Genomic DNA, 23,659 nt, shown 5'->3' with positions numbered 1-23,659 from the left:
TAAGTTTTAGGCGCCACAAGTTTACTAAGGGCTATAAAGATATATTTTTTAAATGTCACAGAACCATAGAAGGAGCAATGCGGAATGATGGTGCCTTAAGGCTGCCCCACTGATGACTGTCCCCACCCACCTCTCAGGGTGCTTTATGTCCTGCCCGTGCACTGGCTCAAGAAGGGGTACAACCACATGAGGTGCTTATGAAGCCAAATTCAGCCAGGACACATGCAGGTTGCTTCTATGGTGATCCTTGGTAACACAGATACAAACTTTGATGTTAAGAAAATCATAATCTTAGCAGTAAAATGTATCTGCATCACAACACAACTGGAAATAAAATATGTAGCCTGATAGTTTCTTCATTTACAAGCACTGGAAAAGGTGTGCTACTTTCCTGATATTGATATTTTCAAAGATTTCCAGAAGGATCTCGGTATTTGGTCTTGCGCCCACGACACTTAAACCACCGAAGTCTCACTTAGTTTGGGGATTTGCAGATCAGAGTCTCCCACGGAAAAATGTTACTCTTGGGCAGATGCAGGTTCTTCACCCAGGCCCAAATCACTCATGAAAAAGAAAAATCAGACCCTTAAACACAAAAGCTTTGCTATTAGCTTCATTTGTCTTTCAACAAAAAAGACCAGAGAGATACAACCCATTTTGGCATCTCATTATGATGGGTCTATTTTCCAAATACCCAACAAAAATCAAAATACCTACCGTTCAACAGTCTGCTCTCTAATTAAAAGTTGACGCATCTTTTTAAAATCACATTTAACTAAACAATTCCACATGGCAATAAAGTACTGTGCTCTGCTAACTTGATTAACAGAACCATTTGTAATTACTTAAAGGAGAAGGGAGGAAAGGAGTATCATTAGATACAGCTAGATTAAGCTGAGCAAACCCCTATGTCTTCTGGTTTATTCACAGAGCAAGACAGAGCAGTGTTCAACTAATTAAGTTTTCTGAATTTAAATAAGATGTAACAAAAATAAAAATTACAAGACCAACTATAAAGTCTCAGGAGGAAGATATCTGCTTTTTCAAGAGGGCTGCCTAGCTGGGGGTCAAAAAAAAAACATACATACATCAGGGTCAGACTGCATCTCTCGACAGAAGGTCAAGGCTCTTTATCTACTTCCTAAAAGGAACATGGGGAACTGGATGTAATGAGACAGAGGCCACAGGTTTTGTGACACCAACAGTTTGCAGCTTCCAGGCGAAAGAACCAAAATAACACAGGAAAAAAGGACCCAACTCCATTCACGTTGGGCAAACACCCCACTCCTCTGAGATAGTTTCCCAATTTTGAAATGAGACATTATATTTGCCCCCACCTACTTCCCAAGATCGGAGGGAGAAGAAAATCTGGTGATGTATGGAAAAGCACTCTCTAAAGGGAAAGATCTCTGCAAATGTAGGAAATTACTGTTGATTATTATTAGCTAGGAAGGGCTAAGATAAATTTTTCAAAAGGGTGGTGTCATGGTTAGGGACAGGTGTCAACTTGGCCAAGTTGTGGTACCTGTTCATCTGATTGGGCAAGCGCTGGCCTGTCTGTTGCAATGAGGACATTTCATAGGATTAGGTCATGATCACGTCAGCTACATCCACAGCTGATTCCATTTGTAATCAGCCAAAGGGGAGTGTCTTCTGCAATTAGTGATGCTAAATGCAATCATGGGAAGCCTTTTAAGGAGGACTCAGAGGAGACAGGTCCCATTCCTGCTTTGGCTGGTGAGCCTCTTCTGTGGAGTTCATCCAGTCATCGGCTTCGCAGCCTGCCCTGTGGATTTTGGACTCTGCGTTCCTACGGTCACGTGAGACACTTTCATAAATTTTATATTTGCAAGTGTTCCCTGTTGATTCTGTTTCTCTAGAGAACCCTAACTAATACAGGTGGTGACCAATGAAATTGCTAAAATTAGTAAGGAAAATTTTAAGAATATTTCAGAAGTATAAAAAACAGTTTTCACAAAGGAAACCTCCTGACTCAGTTGTTAAAAGGTCTAGTCATTAAAAGGTCAACTATCCATTGATTGACACAGTCCTAAGTATCAGGGGACTGCACAGGCAGATGAGGGCTCTGCCATTTAGCAGACAGGGGGACCACAGCCACTGTACGACCAAATCTCCACCTCATGCAATTCCCATTTGGTCAACACCAGTCACAGGAGGGAGAAGCAAGCTGGGGAGCTGGGTTCCTATGGCCTCTTGTTTCCTGTTCTGTCTGCCACCTCCCTTTTCTTCTTCTCAACGTTTCAGTTTCTGGATTATTGCTCTTCACTCAGGCCCAAATGACCCATGAAAAAGAAGAATCAGATACTTAAACACAAAAGCTTTGCTATTAGTTTTATTCCACCAATAACTAAAAAGCAAAGGACATGTAGAGAAGAGTAGAAATGTCTAGCCAATGTTGAAAGAACAGAATCTGTTTAACAGTGATTTGTAGTACAGGCCCAAAGAGAGGTAGCACAAAAATGAATGAACACAAGAGCTGACCATTTAAGTGGGGCAGATTAAGTCACTTACTCATTCAATAAACATGTATGGAGCATCTATTGTGTCCCAGGCTCAATTCAGATATAGCTGTGAGGAGCTTATTGAGAAAAACACACAAGCATGTGGTAAAGTGTGGCAGTGCTGTGACAGAGAGGTCACAGAACAGGAGTCCCTAACCAACTGTGGGAGAAGAGTGAGGAGGGCAGAGGAAAGGTACTAATGATCACATGAAGTCCATTATAATATGTGCCTTTAAGAAAGAGAAACTCCCATGGGGGTTCAAAAGCAGGAGAAATCACTGCCAGACAGGAGGGAATATGAAATGGCTTCCTTTCCAGGGAGAGACCAATTGATAAAGGTCATGAGGGATGAATAGGAAGTTAGCCAAAGAGAGAAGGAGTGCTAAAATACTACATACAATAATGGGTTTGTGTGAGGGAGGGCAAGGATACTAATTCCTCCCCCAAAATGGGTTTCCATTATAAGAGAGGTTTAGTAAGTTCAAATTTACTTCTATTTACCTTTTCTTCAACTTCAAGAACCGGTGTTTCAATAGTTTAAGCCAACTGACTTCCAGAAAAGGTGACTTGAGAGTTATTCCTGTTGAGAAATTAGAGGAAGACGTATAACAGGTGTTGGGGGAAGCAAACCCTACCCATGGACCCATTTTGGGGACTCCCTCCACCACCACCCCTGGTTCCCCTCCCCAGCTGACTGACTCGTGGATGCATCCCTATCACCAGTCAGCTACCCAGGCTCCCTTCTTTTCTCATTTCAGAATCCAGACATGCAAATTTAGGCAGGTAGCAGTGAGCCCTGGTCAAGACACACACAGAGACAGGAGATAAGCAGGACTGTGCAGTCCCTGAGAGGGCCTTCCTGCTCCAGTTCCCAGCAGGCCTGCTCACACTGTGCTCCCTGCATTCCTGAGATTACTACAACAAGCCCTCTGCTAAGCTAAGCTGACATGAGAGCATGTCTGTTTCTTACAACAAAAACTCATCAATGATTTTTAAAATGACAGATTCCGCACTGGATCCAGAAAAAAAAAACAAAAGTGGAAGGTGGAGGAATAGAAGTTTCTGAAATAAAGCCTTGGGAAAAAAAACAAAGATGATGAGAGAAATGACCTGAGCCTGAATTACAGTCCCATAATAGCTGAGAGGAAAAGAAGAGAGAGATGTGTGAGCCCCAGAGAGGAGATTCAACAAATCATTCATAAAATTCTAGCAGCATTAAACATTACAATGGAGGCCCAGATCCTAGGGAAAAGGGGCTTTCAATATGGCCATTAGCCATAACAAAGTAAAATAAGTAAGAGTCTCATTGAAAAATACAAGGGTGGGAGACTGAAAAGTATTACAGCAAGCAAGGAATAATTGATTAATAGTGCAATGCCTATCATGACTAGAATGAGAAGTGCAATATGTCAAGGATAAGTCTTAGTTTCCTATGCTGTCTTTTATATTTTATGGACTGTAAACTTTTTTTTTTCCTGAAAACTTCCTAGGTTTATGCCCAATCTCTACCCCTTACCACATTTTTCCATTGGTTCTCAAGATGGTCAACCATGAACTCACCTACCATGGGATTTCAGGAACCTTAGCTCTTCTAGCCCGCCTCTACTAGAAAGCAATGATTTCGGTGAAGTTCAGAGAGTAAAAATGTAGAAGGGAGGGGTGGGAAGTAAGGCTGGATAGGAAACCCTGAAAATCAAGCTAAGGAGTTTAGACTTTATGCAATCAGCCTAAGTGTCTAAATGACTGTATTCCTTGAGAATTTACTATGCAGAAAAACAGGAAAGTTACAATTGGGTTGCAAAGGGAAATTATGACCCAAACCACAAATACTGAAGTGATCCTCACCCTTGTCCTCTACCCTCTATAGGTTATTTTCCCCTAGCTCACTACCTACAACAAAGGCTCTGTAAGTTTTCCCTGGCACATAGGCCTTCTGCGCTGTTCAGCGCATCAAGGGGGGTTCACTGTGGCATTAGCTGTTACTGAACAGGGTATAGAGCTGTGATAGGCACACCAGCTGGCCTAGTGAACAGGCTACCAGACAGCTCTCTCCTGTCCTCTCACCCCAAGAGGATAGAGCCACACCCTGTCTATCTAGGCCAAGCAGCAGGGGCATTTCCTTCTAATGCCAGCCCTACCACTTTCTCTCTCTGGGCTTCACTTTACCTATCCATACCAAAAGGGAGAGAGAATAAACTAAATCCACCAACTTTTTTTGCTGACAGCTCTATACAAATCAGTACAGAAAATAAGAATAAGATTTTAGAAGTCTTCATAGCAATTTGTTATTCCTGTAGTCAGTAGATTTCTCATGCTGAACAAGGCATAGACTGGTACCTTAGTTTTCTGTGGCGCTATGGCAAATTACCACAACTTGTTGGCCTAAAACAAGTTTACTCTCTCACAGTTTTGGAGGCAATAGTTCATAATTAGCAGGGCTGTGCTCCCTCTGGAGACTCTAAGAGAGAATCCATTCTTTGCCTCTTTCAGTTCTGGTGGCTTATGGCATTTCTGATTGCAGACCCAGCACCCCAATCTCTGCTTCTGTTTCCATATAGCCTTATCCTCTATGTATTTATCAAATATCTTTCTGCCTTTCTCATCTAAAGGATATATATGATTCCATTTAGGGTTAGGGTTTACCTGGATAATCCAGGAAAATCTCATCTCAAAAACCTTTCTTCTTTTTTTTTTGGTATGGGCAGGCACTGGGAATCGAACCCGGGTCTCCGGCACAGCGGGCAAGAACTCTGCCTGCTAAGCCACTGTGGCCCACCCCAAAACCCTTCATTTTAATCACATCTGCAAAGTGATAAGATACTATTTACAGGTTCCAGGGATTAGGATGTAGACATACCTTTGGGGACCCCTTCAACTCATTATAACTGATTTGGCTATTGTTGAATTCATGTGACAAGTTGCAAGGGAATGTGTGTACACTCATATGAGTCCATCAATGGGGGTAGAGGAAACCAACACTGTCTTAAGCCACAGATATTCTGAAAAGCAATGAACTAGACAACCTCTGAGACCCCTTTGAACAGACACACTCTGGACTCCTACTCTTCCTCTATAGCCCAGAGGCCCAGGTAAGAGAGGACCAAACTGCAATGGGGAGCCCCAGAAAGGAAAACAGGCAGATGGCAAGGTTGCCAAGAGCAGCTGCACACTGTTGTCTCAGCCCTTCCAAGAACCAGTTTCCCAGCTTATCTGCCAGGCAATGTATGGGCTACTCTCTTCCCACCCCAACTGCCTGTCATTCACATTGCTTAAATTAATTGTCTGCTCTGTTTTCTGTTCAAGAATACCTCCCTCATCCCATCAATTGCCCAGTTTTAAATGTGCAAGTCTGATAAGGGGAACAAAATTGCTTTATTAAAAAAGCCTTGTGCATCTACTGCCGTCCACCTACTAACATATTTTCTCCTCCTACCCTTCTCCTGCCACCTTGCAAATGCTCAGGATTCATAAGAGAATGGAGAAGGCAAGTGGAGACTTGACAAAACAAGGATTTTACTTTATAATAGAAGTCTTCTTGCCTTGCAAGAATACTCACTGCTGACTACTAGAGGATGATTATGGAAAGCTGATGGCATAGGAAGATCCAGATATCTGTCCTTTCACCAAAACTATAGAACTCAAATAGAGTATCTGAATTAACGATTTTCAAACACTGAAGTCTAGTGGAACACTGTACAGCATCCAGGGAAAAGATGGAGGAAATTGCAGTAATTATCTGAATTTCACCATCAGGGCAGTGGCTACCACCTCTACTCCCCAACCACTGTAGCTAGCAGCAGGGATCTGCAGCCCAGGTTTCCTGGTATAGTCTACAGGTGCCAAAGCGGGCTATAAAAATCTAGTCCTATAAAATCCCAGGGTGTGTAAGCTGACTGCTGTTCATTACTTTTGATTAGCTACTTCAGATTGCTGGGGTGCCAATTCTGAGGTCAGACATTATTCCAAACCCCCTCAGGCAAAAATGACAGAATTCTTTAAAAAGTAGTACCCATTTTTCTTTTTTCTTCCTTTTGACACTTTCCATTTGGGAGCAAAAATAATTTGGAAAAGTCACAAATTGACAGCTGCAGCTCTCAACAACATTAAATCTCCTGGAAGAGTGAGAGAACTTGATTTTCAGAGTTACAACACCATAATACCCAAATTGTCCAGATCTCAACAAAAAATTATGAAACTCACAAAGAAACAGGAAAGTCTGGTCCATTCACAGAAAGAAAAGAAATTTCCAGCAATCATCCCAGAGGAAGCATATACACTGGAAAAGTCAAGAGTAATTTAAATTTAAAAGTTTAAAAATCAACAGTCTTAAATATGTTCAATGAGCTGCAGGAATCCACATACAAAGAACTGAAGAAAAGTAGGAAAACACTATCTGAACAAAACATTGAGACAGAAATTCTAAAAGGAAACAAAACAAAAATTATGGAGCTGCAAAGTACATTTATTAAAATGAAAAAAGATCATTACACAGTTCAAGAGCATATTTGAACAGCCCAAAAAAGAGAATCAGCAAACTTGAAGACAAGACAATGGAAATTATGCAGTGTGAGAAGCAGAAAGAAAAGCTAACAAAGAAAAATGAACCGATTCTGAGATCTGTGGGACACCATTCAACATACAAAAAAACCCCACAATATCAGAGTCCCAGAAGGATGAGAGAGAGAAATGGGCAGAAATAGTGGCCAAAAACTTTCCCAATAGGATGAAAGACATGAATATACATATCTAGGAAGATCAACAAACCGCAAGCAAGATAGATTTTAATAGATTTATACCAAGACACATTATAGTGAAACCATGAAAATCCGAAGTCAGAGAGGGTTTTCAAAGCAGCAAGAGAGAAGTGACTTGTCACATAAAAGAGATCTTCAATAATATTAACAGCCGATTTGTAAACCAAAACCATGGAGGCCAGAAGACAGTGGGATGGCACATTTAAAGTCCTTAATTGTCAGCCAAGACTACTCTAGCAAGTAAAATTATCTTTCAAAAATGAAGAAGAACTCTTTCTCCGCAGGCCCGCCGCGCGGCGCCCACGCCCCGCAGCAGCCGAGCCGCCCGACCTCCTTCTCCCCTCTCTTTCTCCGCCGGCCCGCCGTGCGGCGCCCACGCCCCGCAGCAGCCGAGCCGCCCGACCTCCTTCTCCCCTCTCTTTCTCCGCCGGCCCGCCGCGCGGCGCCCACGCCCCGCAGCAGCCGAGCCGCCCGACCTCCTTCTCCCCTCTCTTTCTCCGCCGGCCCGCCGCGCGGCGCCCACGCCCCGCAGCAGCCGAGCCGCCCGACCTCCTTCTCCCCTCTCTTTCTCCGCCGGCCCGCCGCGCGGCGCCCAAGCCCCGCAGCAGCCGAGCCGCCCGACCTCCTTCTCCCCTCTCTTTCTCCGCCGGCCCGCCGCGCGGCGCCCAAGCCCCGCAGCAGCCGAGCCGCCCGACCTCCTTCTCCCCTCTCTTTCTCCGCCAGCCCGCCGCGCGGCACCCAAGCCCCGCAGCAGCCGAGCCGCCCGACCTTCTTCTCCCCTCTCTTCCCCCTCCTGCTCCGGCTGCTCTCCAACCACCACGGTGCCCTCTTCCCCCGCCTTCACCGTGCTCCTCCGCCACCAGCCTCGACAGCCTTGCCGCCCTCACCTTTCCTCCTCCAGAACAGCTACTGGGGGAGTGGAGATAATACAGAGCAGCTGCCGGAGCCACGACGGAGATCAAAGGGACAGCGGACCCCATCCTGGAACGGCTGACTATCTGGGAGAACCAGGTCCGGTGAGATCACCAAGGGGCACGGGCTTTCCTGGGTGGGACGACAAGCGACCGGAGTCCCTCCCTTCCACCTTCCTGGGCCAGCTGGTAGAATTGGACAGGCGGTCCCCTTAGGCCGCGGCGGCTGGTGCCCCCACCACACGAGGCCCCCCGGAACAACTGAGATAGTTGGGTCGGAAACCCCCAGACTGCGGAGAACAGTGACCGGGGGGTCCCTTCCAAACACGTGACTCCCCCGTCGGCTGGGAACAGTGTACTCTCCCGGGCTGCGACAGCTGGCGCCCTCCCGCCACGCTTGGTGCCCCGCGCCGACTGGCTAATTTGGCCAGACGCTCTCCTGTGCTGCGACGGCCGGCGACCCTCCCCACGTTTGGAACCCCGGGCCGGCTGGCATTCTTCCAAGACGCTTAGGTTGCCGAACCTCCCCTACGGCGAGAGTTTTCCAGAGTTGAGGGACCCACAGCAACTTTCGCTGGTGGAACCCACAGACAGGCGTGTGCCACGAGCGCCACCTACTGGGCAGGATAGGAAGAACAGAACCCAGAGATTGCGCAGAAAAATCTTTCAAGCTGTGGGGTCGAACACCCGGGGAAATCTGACTAAATGCCCAGACGCCAGCAGAAGATAACGGATCACGCTCAGAAAATTGAACATATGGCCCAGTCAAACGAAGAAACCAATAGTTCAAATGAGATACAGGAGCTGAAACAACTAATGCTGAATATACGAACAGAAATGGAAAACCTCTTCAAAAACGAAATCGATAAATTGAGGGAGGACATGAAGAAGACATGGGCTGAACATAAAGAAGAAATAGAAAAACTGAAAAAACAAATCACAGAACTTATGGAAGTGAAAGATAAAGTAGAAAAGATGGAAAAAACAATGGATACCTACAATGACAGATTTAAAGAAACAGAAGATAGAATTAGTGATTTGGAGGATGAAACATCTGAATTCCAAAAAGAAACAGAAACTATCTGGAAAAGAATGGAAAAATTTGAACAAGGTATCAGGGAACTCAAGGACAATGTGAACCGTACAAATATACGTGTAGTGGGTATCCCAGAAGGAGAAGAGAAGGGAAAAGGAGGAGAAAAACTAATGGAAGAAATTATCACTGAAAATTTCCCAACTCTTATGAAAGACCTAAAATTACAGATCCAAGAAGTGCAGCGCACCCCAAAGAGATTAGACACAAATAGGCGTTCCCCAAGACACTTACTAGTTAGAATGTCAGAGGTCAAAGAGAAAGAGAGGATCTTGAAGGCAGCGAGAGAAAAACAATCCGTCACATACAAGGGAAACCCAATAAGACTATGTGTAGATTTCTCAGCAGAAACCATGGAAGCTAGAAGACAGTGGGATGATATATTTAAGTTACTAAAAGAGAAAAACTGCCAGCCAAGACTCCTATATCCAGCAAAATTGTCCTTCAAAAATGAGGGAGAAATTAAAACATTCTCAGACAAAAAGTCACTAAGAGAATTTGTGACCAAGAGACCAGCTCTGCAAGAAATACTAAAGGAAGCACTAGAGTCAGATACAAAAAGACAGAAGAGAGAGACATGGAGAAAAGTGTAGAAAGAAGGAAAGTCAGATATGATATATATAATACAAAAGGCAAAATGGTAGAGGAAAATATTATCCAAACAGTAATAACTCTAAATGTCAATGGACTGAATTCCCCAATTAAAAGACATAGACTGGCAGAATGGATTAAAAAACAGGATCCTTCTATATGCTGTCTACAGGAAACACATCTTAGACCCAAAGATAAATATAGGTTGAAAGTGAAAGGTTGGGAAAAGATATTTCATGCAAACAACAACCAGAAAAGAGCAGGAGTGGCTATACTAATATCCAACAAATTAGACTTCAAATGTAAAACAGTTAAAAGAGACAAAGAAGGACACTATATACTATTAAAAGGAACAATTAAGCAAGAAGACATAACAATCATAAATATTTACGCACCGAACCAGAATGCCCCAAAATATGTGAGGAATACACTGCAAACACTGAAGAGGGAAATAGACACATATACCATAATAGTTGGAGACTTCAATTCACCACTCTCATCAATGGACAGAACATCTACACAGAGGATCAATAAAGAAATAGAGATATTCTATATTACTATAAATGAACTTGACTTAACAGACATTTATAGGACATTACATCCCACAACAGCAGGATACACCTTTTTTTCAAGTGCTCATGGATCATTCTCAAAGATAGACCATATGCTGGGTCACAAAGCAAGTCTTAACAAATTTAAAAATATTGAAATCATACACAACACTTTCTCGGATCATAAAGGAATGAAGTTGGAAATCAATAATAGGCGGAGGGCCAGAAAATTCATAAATACATGGAGGCTCAACAACACACTCTTAAACAACAAGTGGGTCAAAGAAGAAATTGCAAGAGAAATTAGTAAATACCTAGAGGCAAATGAAAATGAAGATACAACATATCAAAACTTATGGGACGCAGCAAAGGCAGTGCTAAGAGGGAAATTTATTGCCCTAAATGCCTTTATCAGAAAAGAAGAAAAGGCAAAAATGCAGGAATTAACTGTCCACTTGGAAGAACTGGAGAAAGAACAGCAAACTAATCCCAAAGCAAGCAAAAGGAAAGAAATAACAAAGGTTAGAGCAGAAATAAATGAAATTGAAAACATGAAAACAATAGAGAAAATCAATAAGACCAGAAGTTGGTTCTATGAGAAAATCAACAAGATTGATGGGCCCTTAGCAAGACTGACAAAAAGAAGAAGAGAGAGGATGCAAATAAATAAGATTAGAAATGAAAGAGGAGACATAACTACTGACCTCACAGAAATAAAGGAGGTAATAACAGGATACTATGAACAACTTTACGCTAATAAATACAACAATTTAGAAGAAATGGACAGGTTCCTGGAAAGACATGAACAACCAACTTTGACTCAAGAAGAAATAGACGACCTCAACAAACCAATCACAAGTAAAGAGATTGAATTAGTTATTCAAAAGCTCCCTAAAAAGAAAAGTCCAGGACCAGACGGCTTCACATGTGAATTCTATCAAACATTCCAGAAAGAATTAGTACCTACTCTCCTCAAACTCTTCAACATAATCGAAGTGGAGGGAAAACTACCTAATTCATTCTATGAAGCCAACATCACCCTCATACCAAAACCAGGCAAAGATATTACAAAAAAAGAAAACTACAGACCAATCTCTCTAATGAATATAGATGCAAAAATCCTCAATAAAATTCTAGCAAATCGTATCCAACAACACATTAAAAGAAGTATACATCATGACCAAGTAGGATTCGTCCCAGGTATGCAAGGATGGTTCAACATAAGAAAATCAATTAATGTAATACACCACATCAACAAATCAAAGCAGAAAAATCACATGATCATCTCAATTGATGCAGAGAAGGCATTTGACAAGATTCAACATCCTTTCCTGCTGAAAACACTTCAAAAGATAGGAATACAAGGGAACTTCCTTAAAATGATAGAGGGAATATATGAAAAACCCACAGCTAATATCATCCTCAATGGGGAAAAATTGAAAACTTTCCCCCTAAGATCAGGAACAAGACAAGGATGTCCACTATCACCACTATTATTCAACATTGTGTTGGAAGTTCTAGCCAGAGCAATTAGGCAAGAAAAAGAAATACAAGGCATCAAAATAGGAAAGGAAGAAGTAAAACTATCACTGTTTGCAGACGATATGATACTATATGTAGAAAACCCAGAAAAATCCACAACAAAATTAATAGAGCTAATAAATGAGTACAGCAAAGTAGCAGGCTACAAGATCAACATTCAAAAATCTGTAGCTTTTCTATACACTAGTAATGAACAAGCTGAGGCGGAAATCAAGAAACGAATCCCATTTACAATCGCAACTAAAAGAATAAAATACCTAGGAATAAATTTAACCAAAGAGACAAAAAACCTATATAAAGAAAACTACAAAAAACTGTTAAAAGAAATCACAGAAGACCTAAATAGATGGAAGGGCATACCGTGTTCATGGATTGGAAGACTAAATATAGTTAAGATGTCAATCCTACCTAAATTGATTTACAGATTCAATGCAATACCAATCAAAATCCCAACAACTTATTTTTCAGAAATAGAAAAACCAATAAGCAAATTTATCTGGAAGGGCAGGGTGCCCCGAATTGCTAAAAACATCTTGAGGAAAAAAAACGAAGCTGGAGGTCTCGCGCTGCCTGACTTTAAGGCATACTATGAAGCCACAGTGGTCAAAACAGCATGGTATTGGCATAAAGATAGATATATCGACCAATGGAATCGAATAGAGTGCTCAGATATAGACCCTCTCATCTATGGACATTTGATCTTTGATAAGGCAGTCAAGCCAACTCACCTGGGACAGAGCAGTCTCTTCAATAAATGGTGCCTAGAGAACTGGATATCCATATGCAAAAGAATGAAAAAAGACCCATCTCTCACACCCTATACAAAAGTTAACTCAAAATGGATCAAAGATCTAAACATTAGGTCTAAGACCATAAAACAGATAGAGGAAAATGTTGGGAGATATCTTATGGATCTTACAACTGGAGGTGGTTTTATGGACCTTAAACCTAAAGCAAGAACACTGAAGAAGGAAATAAATAAATGGGAGCTCCTCAAAATTAAACACTTTTGTGCATCAGAGAACTTCATCAAGAAAGTAGAAAGACAGCCTACACAATGGGAGACAATATTTGGAAACGACATATCAGATAAAGGTCTAGTATCCAGAATTTATAAAGAGATTATTCAACTCAACAACAAAAAGACAGCCAACCCAATTACAAAATGGGAAAAAGACTTAAACAGACACCTACCAGAAGAAGAAATACAGATGGCCAAGAGGCACATGAAGAGATGCTCAATGTCCCTGGCCATTAGAGAAATGCAAATCAAAACCACAATGAGATATCATCTCACACCCACCAGAATGGCCATTATCAACAAAACAGAAAATGACAAGTGCTGGAGAGGATGCGGAGAAAGAGGCACACTTATCCACTGTTGGTGGGAATGTCAAAGGGTGCAACCACTGTGGAAGGCAGTTTGGCGGTTCCTCAAAAAGCTGAATATAGAATTGCCATACGACCCAGCAATACCATTGCTAGGTATCTACTCAAAGGACTTAAGGGCAAAGACACAAACGGACATTTGCACACCAATGTTTATAGCAGCGTTATTTACAATTGCAAAGAGATGGAAACAGCCAAAATCTCCATCAACAGAAGAGTGGCTAAACAAACTGTGGTATATACATACGATGGAATATTATGCAGCTTTAAGACAAGATAAACTTATGAAGCATGTAATAACATGGATGGACCTAGAGAATATTATGCTGAGTGAATCCAGCCAAAAACTAAAGGACAAATACTGTATGGTCCCACTGATGTGAACGGACATTCGAGAATAAACTTGAAATATGTCATTGGTAACAGAGTTCAGCAGGAGTTAGAAACAGGGTAAGACAATGGGTAATTGAAGCTGAAGGGATACAGACTGTGCAACAGGACTAGATACAAAAACTCAAAAATGGACAGCACAATAATACCTAATTGTAAAGTAATCATGTTAAAATACTGAATGAAGCTGCATCTGAGCTATAGGGTTTTTTTTGTTTTTGTTTGCTTGTTGGTTTGTTTGTTGTTGTTGTTTTTTACTATTACTACTACTTTTATTTCTTTTCTTTATATTAACATTTTATATCTTTTTCTGTTGTGTTGCTAGTTCCTCTAAACCGATGCAAATGTACTAAGAAACAATGATCATGCATCTATGTGATGATGTTAAGAATTACTGAGTGCATATGTAGAATGGTATGATTTCTAAATGTTGTGTTAATTTCTTTTTTTTTTTTCCGTTAATAAAAAATAAAAATAAAAAATAAAAAAAAAATAAAAAATAAAAAAATAAAAATGAAAAGTCAAAAAAAAAAAAAAAAATGAAGAAGAAATTAAGACATTTATAGATAAAAGTTGAAAGAGTTCAGTACCAGAAGACTTTTCCCACATGAAATGCTAAAGGGAGTACTTCTGGCTGAAATAAGAGGGCTCTAATTTGAAGCCACTAGAAGAATAAAAACACACTGGTAAAGGTAAATATAAAATTCTGTATTACATGTGTCGGTTTGTAAATGCTTTATCCTCCCATATGACTCGGGATAATGTATAAAACAGCATTTTAAATTTATATTAATGGGCACACAACATGTAAAGATGTAATCTTACCCATTCGGATTATAAAGTAGGAGGGTCAGCGATATATAGCAGTACCAAGTTTGTATACTATTGAAACTAGGTTGGTGCTAGTTGAACTAGGTTGTTATTGGTTTAAGATGTTCATTATATGAAATCAGAAAGAAAGATAGATGTTAAAGATTGAGATGGTATAATCTAGGAATGCCTAGAGTGTATAATAATAGTGAAATGTACGATGTACAAATTTTAAGAATGTTTTGGCATGAGGAAGAACAAAGGATTGTCATTATTGCAGGGTGCTGAAAATAGATGATAACTAATACTTTAAAATGTCACCTTATGTGTGAGACTAAAGCAAAAAATGTTTATTTGTTACAAAACTTAGATTTTGACTAGAGCACTTCCTAATATAACTTATGTAGATAGTTTGATTGCATGTCATAAGTACTTGGAATCTCAGGTAGGACATGAGATTTTGTTGGTTTGTCCAGAGTGATCCCCCAATGAATCCCAGAATGATGTGATCAGTGACTGGAAAAGTAATTGCAAAGTCCCCTTCGGGGAATGGTGAGAATGGGGGGAAACTCAACTTCCCCAAGTTGAATTCTTGATATTCTCACAAGCAGTGTGGACAACCAAAGCTATACACTGAGCCCCCAGTCCTGGGGTTTGTTCACATGAAACTTAACCCCACAAAGGATAGGTCAAGTCTACTTAAAATTTAGGCCTAAGAGTCACCCCCAAGAGAGCCTCTTTTGTTGCTCAGATGTGGCCTCTCTCTCCAGCCAACATGATGAGCAGTCTCATCACCCTCCCCCTCTCTGCGTGGGACATGACTCCCAGGGGTATGGACCTTCCTGGCAACTTGGGACAAAGATCCTGGAATGAGCTGAGACTCAGCATCAAAGGACTGAGAAAAACCCTAGAATGAGCTGAGAATTAACATCAAGGGATTGAGAGAACCTTCTCAACCAAAAGGGGGAAGAGTGCAATGAGACAAAGTGTCAATGGCTGAGAGATTCCAAACAGAGTCGAGAGGTTATCCTGGAGGTTATTCTTACACATTAAGTAGATATCACCTTGTTGTTCAAGATGTAGTGGAGAGGCTGGAGGGAATTGCCTGAAAATGTAGCGCTGTGTTCCAGTAGCCATGTTTCTTGATGATGATTGAGCAATGATATAGCTTTCACAATGAGACTGCGGGATTGTGAAAACCTTGTGTCTGATGCTCCTTTTAGCTACTATATCAACAGAAGAGTAGAACATATGGAATAAAAATAAATAATAGGGGGAACAAATGTTAAAATAAATTCAGTTTGAAATAGTGGTAAATGAAAGCGAGGGGTAAGAGGTATGGTACGTATAGTTTTTTTTTCTCTATTATCATTTTATTTCTTTTTCTGTTGTCCTTTTATTTCTTTTTCTAAATCGATGCAAATGTACTAAGAAATGATGAATATACAACTATGTGATGATATTAAGAATTACTGATTGTATATGTAGAATGGAATGATATCTAAATGTTTTGTTTGTTAATTTTTTTAATTAATAAAAAAGTTAAAAAAAAAAGATGTTCATTATAATTAAAAAGGTAACCACTAAGAAAATAACTAAAAAATATTTAAAAAAAGAAAGAAGCAGGGATTCAAAATGATTCACTAAACCAAAAGCAATTAAATATATTCTAAAGGTAATAATGGAATAATTGAGGAACAAAAAATATCCAAGAAATACAGAGAAGAAATAGATAAATGGCAGAAGTTAATCTTACCTTCTGAGTACCTTAAATGTCAATGGGTTACTGTCTCCTATTAAAAGGCAGAGAATGGATGAAAAAGCATGGCCCACTTTTACTCACTTTAGATACAAAGAACCAAAGGAGTTACAAGTAAAAGGGTGAAAAAATATATTCCATGAAAACAATAATCAAAACAAAGTGGGAGTAGGTATATTATTGTCAGACAAAATGGAGCTTAAAACAAAAAAATTACAAGAGACAAAGAAGGAAATTATATATCGACAAAAGGTTCAATCCAGCAAGAAGATAAAATGAATATAAACATATATGTACCCCACCTCACAGCAGAGCCCCAAAATATGTGAAGCAAAAGATGACAGAACTGAAGAAAGAAATAGATATTTCTGCAATAATAGCTGGAGACTTCAATACACCACTTTCAATAAATAATAAAACATCTAAACATAAGATGAATAAAGAAACAGAGGAATAAACAACACTATTAACCAATTTGACCTAATGGAGATAAACAGAACACTCCACCCAACAATACCAGAATACACATTCTTCTCAAGTGCACATGGAACATTTTCCAGGACAGACCATATGTTAGGACACAAATCAAATCTTAATAAATTTAAAAATACTGAACTCAAACCGAATATCTTCTTGGATCAAAAAGGAATTTTTTAAAAAGTAACTAAATATTTTTAAAGGCAATAATCAATAACAGGAGAAAACTGGAACTTTTATAAATATGTGAAAACTAACACACTATTAAACAACCAATGGGTTGTCAAAGAAGGAATCATAGGAGAAATGAGGAAATATTTTGAGATAAATGAAAATGGGAAACACAACATAACAAATTTATGGAATGCAGTAAAGGCAGTGGTCAGAGAGAAATTTATAGATCTAAATAAATGCCTGCATTAGAAAATAAAAGATCACAAATTAATAACCTAACTTCATACCTAAGAAACTAGAACAAGAACAATTTAAACCCAAAACTAGTAGAAAGAATAGTAAAGATTAGAGCAGAGATAAACGAAAAAGAGAATAAAAAAAACAGACAGAAATCAAAACAAAAAGCGGTTTTTAAAAAAGATCAATAAAATTGACAAACACTTAGCTAGATGGCTAAGAGAAAGAACATAAATATCTAAAATCAGGAATAAAAGTGGGGACATTACTACCAACATCATAGAAATAAAAGGTTTTTAGAGGATGCTCTGAACAATTATATGTGAACAAATTTAAAAATCTGGATGAAATGGCCAAATGCGCAGAAACATACAAATTACCTAATCTGATACCAAAAAAAAAGGAATAGAAACCTTCAACAGACGTATAACAAGTAAAGAGACTGAATCAGTAATCAAAAACTACATCCACCCACCCCCCAAAATAAGTCCAGGACTGGATGGTTTCACTGCTGAATTCTGTCAAACATTTAAAGAAGATCTAACATCAATCATTCTCGGACTTTACAAAAAAATAGAAGAGGGATTACTTTCTTTATCATTTTATGAAGCCAGCATTACCCTGATACCAAAGCCAGATAAAGACAGCACAAGAAAACAAAATTATTAACCAATATCCTTCATGAATACAGATACATAACTCCTCAACAAAATACTGGCAAACTGAATCCAATAGTATATTAAAAGGATTATACATCATGACCAAGTGGAATTTATTTCAGGAATGCAAGTATGGTTCAACGTAAGAAAATCAATGTAATACACCACCTTAACAGAATGAAGAGAGGGAAAAAAGCACCATGATCATTTCAAATGATGCAGAAAAGGCATATGATAAAATCCAACATCCTCTCATGTTTAAAAAAAAAAAATTCCACAAACTAGGAAAGGAAGGGAACTTTTTCAACATGAAAAAGAGCATTTATGAAAAACCCACAGCAAATATCATATTCACCAGTAAAAGACTGAAAGCTTCCCCCCAAGATCAGGAAGAAGACAAGGGTACCCAATGTTACCATTGTTATTTAACACTATACTGGAAGCTCTAGCCAGAGCAATCAGGCAAGAAAAGAAATAAAAGCATTTAAACTGGAAATGGGCAACTCAAATTATCTCATTTCACAGATGGCATGATCCCATATACAGAAAATTCCAAAGAATCCACAACATAGCTAAAAGAATGAATAAACTCAACAAAATTGCAGATTAACAAAATAAACATGCAGAAGTCAAGTGAGCTTCTACACACCAGCAATAAATAATCTGAAGAGAAAAATCACGAAATCAATTCCATTTACAATACTATCTAAAAGAATAAAATATCTAGGAATAAATGTAATCAAGGAGGTAAAAGATTGGTACACAAAAAACTGCAAAACTTTGCTAAAAGAAATTAAAGACCCAAATAAATGGAAAGACCCCACATTCATGGATTAGAAGACTTAATATTGCTAAAATGTCAATACTGCCTAAAGTGATCTACAAATTCAGTGTAATCCCTATAAAAATAGCAGTAGCCTTTTTAGTAGAAATGGAAAAGCTCACCCTCAAATTCACATGAATTTGTAAAGATCCCCGAATAGCCAAAATACTTTTGAAAAAGTAGAACCAAGCTGGAGAATTCACATATCTGATTTCAAAACCTACACAAAGCTACAGTAATTAAAACAGTGTGGTACTGGCATAAGGATAGACATAAAGACCAATGGAACAGAATTGAGATTCCAAAGTTAAATTCACACTTTTACAACTGGCTGATTTCCCACAGAGTTCCAGGTCTATTCAGTGGGGATAGAATAGTCTCTTCAATAAATGGTGTTGGGGCAACTGGAAATTGACATACAAAAAATGAACATGGGTGCCTACCTCTCATCATACATAAAAATTAATTCAAAAATAGGTCAACAATCTAAATATAAGAGCTAATATTATAAAACTCTTACAAGAAAACATAAGGAAATGTCTCCAAGACCTAGTAGTGGGCGATTTTTAGATTTTACACCAAAAGCACAAACAACAAAAGAAAAAACAGAAAAATGGAAGTTCATAAAAATTAAAATCTTTTAAGTAGAGGACAGTATCAAGAAAGTGAAAAGACAACCTACAGAAGGGAAGAAAATATCTGGAACCCATATATGCTGGTTTGAAGCTATTATGTACCTCAGAAAAGCCATGTTTTAACCCTGATCCAATCTTGTGGGGGCAGCCGTTTCTTTAATCCTCATTCAGTATTGCTGGGTGGGATCTTTTTTATTGTTTCCATGGAGAGGTGACCCTTTCAATTGTGAATGGTAACTTTTGATTAGATGGTTTGCATGGAGATATGTCTCCACCCATTCAAGGTGGGGTTCCTTTTAAGAGGGAGCCATTTTGGAAAAAGCTTTAGAGCCAACAGAGCCCACACAGACAGAGACCTTTGGAAACGAAGAAAGAAAATGCCCCCGGGGAAGATGTTTGAAACAAGAAGTCAGAGATCCCAGCAGATGCCAGTCACAGGTCTTCCCAGCTGACAGAGATGTTCCTGACCCACTGGCCTTTCTTTAACCAACGTATATTTCTTTGGATGCCTTAGCTTGGACATTTTTATAGGCTTAGAACTGTAAACTTGCAACTTAATAAATTTCCTTTTTAAAAGCCATTCTATTTCTGGTATATTGCATTCTGGCAGCTTACAAACTAAAACACCACATATCTGATAAAGGTTTATTATCCAGAATATATAAAGAACTCCTTCAACTCAACAACAAAAATACAAACAACCCAATTTAAAAAATGGGTCAAGGATTTGAATAGACATTTCTCAAAAAAAGATACGCAAATGGCCAATAAGTATATGAAAAGATGCTCAACATTATTAGCCATTAGGGAAGTGCAAATTAAAACTAAAATGAAATACCACTTCACACCCACTAGGATAGTTATTTTGGAAAAAAAACTGAATATAAGTTGTTAGCAAAGATGCAGAGAAAACTGTCATACATTGCTGGTAGAAATTTAAAATGGTGCAGCCACTGTGGAAAACAATTTGGCAGTTTTCAGAAAGTTAAACATAAACTTACCATATGGCCCAGCAATTCCACTTCTTCCAAATGAGCCAAAAGCAGGGATACAGACAGATATTTCTATACCAATGTTCATCTCAGCATCATTTACAACAGCCAAAAGCTGGAAGAACTCAAGGGTCCATCCCAGACTAAATGGATAAACAAAATGTTATATATCCATATAATATAAAATTATTCAGCCATAAAAAGAAGTGAGGGCTTGCTGATACCAGCTACATCACAGATGAACCTCACAGACATGTTAACTAAAATAAGCAAGACACACAAGGTCAAAAATTGCATGATTCCTCTTATATGAAATACTTAGAATAAGTAAATTCATAGAGACAGAAAACAGAAAAATGGTTACCAGTGGTGGGAGGGGGTGGAGAATAAGGAATTATTGCTAAAGGAGTATCGATATTTGTTTGGGATGATGAGAATAGCCTGAAAAGAGATAGTGGTAAAAGTTACATAGTACTGTTGATGTAACTAATGCCAAAGAATTGTCCGCTTAAAATGGTTTAAATGGTCTTTGCTATGCATATTTTACCACAATTAAAAATAAATATATTGTTTAAAATAAAAGAGTACTCTTTGTTAAATTAACTGGCTTCAAATCCCTTTGCTATGTTTTATTTCAGCCTTAAAGGGCAAAGCATTTCAAAATATCCAAGATGGTTTAAAATGACAACACTCAATGCAGGTAAACACGTTTACCATTTCAGATTATCTTCTTGCTTCTAAACCTTAAACTTCCTCAGTTGTGCATTGTTCCTCTCAAAGTCTGAAAACTAATAGACTTTAGAGGGGCCAAGGATTGAATGGAGTCACTTACAGAATGGCATGTATTTAGGTTGCTGAATTTTCAGGTGTTACTCTGAGATTGAGTTAAAAAAAATTCTTAGGGAGTTTTGATGCTCTTGATTCCTGATCTTTGTGATTGAGTTTGAGTTGCAGAAATATCATGAGTTGCTAATTAAAAAAAAAATAACTTTTTTCTTTAAAACAGTAATTTGCACTAATGGTAGAAATTTGGGGAAAAAAAACTGAAAGGTCTAAAGCTGAAAAAATCTGCTAATCAGAATCACTACAAACATTTTGCTGTATTTGCATGTATTTTTGTATGCATAGTTAAGATCATTGTGTTTAAGTTTTGAATTCTACTTTTTCTATTTATTGTATGAATATTTTCTTTTACGTTGAGACACAACATAGAGGCCTCTATTAGTTTCCTGTGGCTGCTGTGACCAATTACCACAATCTTAGTGGCTTAAAGCCACAAGTTTTTTTCTTCTCTCACAGTTCTGGGGACCAGAAGTCTGAAACCAGTATCTCTGAGCTGAAATCAAGATGTTGGCAGTACCACGCACCTTCTGGAGACTTAAGGGGAAAACCTGTTTCTTGCCTCTTCATGCTTCTGGTGGCAGTCCTTAATTTGTGGTCACACACCACCTTTGTGGTCACATTGCCTCTTCCTCTTCTGTGTGTGTCAAATCTCTGTCTTTCTTTTATACTGACACCGGTGATGGCATTTAGGGCCCACCAGGGTAATTCAGGATTCTTTCCCCATTTCAAGATCCTTAACTAAACCACACCTCCAAAAACCCTTTATATAAGGTAACATTTACAGATTCCAGGGATTAAGACAGAATATCTTTGAGGCTATTATTCAATCTGTGACAGAGCATGGACTCTGAGGCCAGATTGCTTGGGCTTAAGTCCCAGTACCATCCTTTACCAGCAGTGTGACTATTGGCAAATGTCTTAACTCCTTTTCTGATTTGTGAAATGGAAGTAATAACTATACTTAGCACAGTGAATTGGTGTGAGGATTAAGAGAGTTAAAATATGTAAAACTCCTAAAAAGTTTAGGGAGTATCTGATTAACTACTGGATTCCCAGATTAATCTGAGTACCTGATTAACTATCATTATTTCAGTTGTTATTTTTATTAAAAATTCTTCATAAGATGTTATTTTAATGGCTGCATATACTTTTATTTATGAATCTGCCATTATTTAATCATTTCCTTTGTTGAATATTAAATTTAGTTCCATTTTTTAAAATACCTCATAATACTGCCTTGAATATCTCTGAGCATTAAATTGTGTCCATTTCAGATTCATTCCCTACTACAGAGTTGTAGGAAATGGAATTAAAACATCAAAGGATATGTAGAATGTTAAGCCACTTAATAAGAATTTTCCAAATTGCTTTTCAGAAAGATTGAGTCTGTTGATACTCCTACCAGCAACTCCTACAGACAAGAGTGCTGTCTTTACCATGCCATACCTGCATTGAGTGTTGTCATTTTAAACCATCTTGGATATTTTGAAATGCCTTGCCCTTTAAGGCTGAAATAAAGCATAGCAAAGGGATTTGAAGCTAGTTAATTTAACAAGGAGTACTCTTTTATTTTAAACAATATATTTATTTTTAATTGTGGTAAAATATGCATAGCAAAGACCATTTAAACCATTTTAAGCGGACAATTCAGTGGATTTTAATGTAATAGAAAATAAAAAGTTCACTGAAGTGGCCTCAGTTTCTACATTGCAATGAACAATTGAGAAACTACAGCTTATCAAGTTTTCTTGTAGTTTCAAAGACTATCCACTATTAACTGAACAGGCTACTAAGATATGTCTCCCTTTTCCAACTACATATCTGTGTGAAGCCAGATTTTCTTCAAATACTTCACCAATACAACATATTGCAACAGAATGAATGCAGAAGCATTTATGAGAATCCAGCTGTCTTCTATTAAGCCAGTCGCTAAACAGATTTGCAGAAGAGTAAAACAATGCCACTCTTCTTTTTACTGACCAAAGCAGATTCATTGCCAGATGCGCACAGAAGTCAATGTCATGACAGCAGGATTTTGAGGGGGGGGAAAGGGTATTGTGACCACCTCAGCAAGGAGACAAGAGGCAACCCTCAGCTCTGTCTCCCCAGGCAGAAGGGGTCTGGGGGTTTGATACTATTTGGGGAAGGTGGACCTAAGGGAATGGTTAAGGATGTGGTGAAATGGCATGGGTTAAGGGGTAGGCTAAAGGGAGCATGCACAGTTCCAAACATGTTATTTTAAGAGTCACATGTTCAAAAATAGCAGCTTAGCATGATCGGTGGGATGATTTTTACTATAACTAGGGAGAGGTGACTAGGTCAAGGTTTCTCCTTACTACACATGCCCCAGCAGCTAGAGCTGACTGGAACTGGCTTTAGCAGGTGTTGGAAAGGGATAAAAACAGTAACTTTTCTTGTGGTGAAGCAAGCTTCTTTTAAATAAAAATGAACAAAGGAAATGGAACCTTCTACAAACCAGTAAGGGGGAGGCTATTTCAGAGCAAAAG

The 23,659-nt window shown here is 38.9% G+C and overlaps 1 long non-coding RNA gene across 1 annotated transcript in view; it reads right to left on the bottom strand.

The window, feature by feature from the left end:
- LOC143644365 (uncharacterized) overlaps positions 1-23,659 on the bottom strand; it is an 85,223-nt gene that overhangs the window by 28,760 nt on the left and 32,804 nt on the right. The window contains exon 2 of the long non-coding RNA XR_013156649.1: positions 3,024-3,102. This is a non-coding gene — a long non-coding RNA (uncharacterized LOC143644365). The remainder of the gene's footprint in view (positions 1-3,023; positions 3,103-23,659) is intronic.

Source organism: Tamandua tetradactyla, chromosome 8 (genome assembly GCF_023851605.1).
Source record: "Tamandua tetradactyla isolate mTamTet1 chromosome 8, mTamTet1.pri, whole genome shotgun sequence".
NCBI lineage: Eukaryota > Metazoa > Chordata > Mammalia > Pilosa > Myrmecophagidae > Tamandua > Tamandua tetradactyla.
This window is presented reverse-complemented; position numbering and strand designations above follow the sequence as displayed.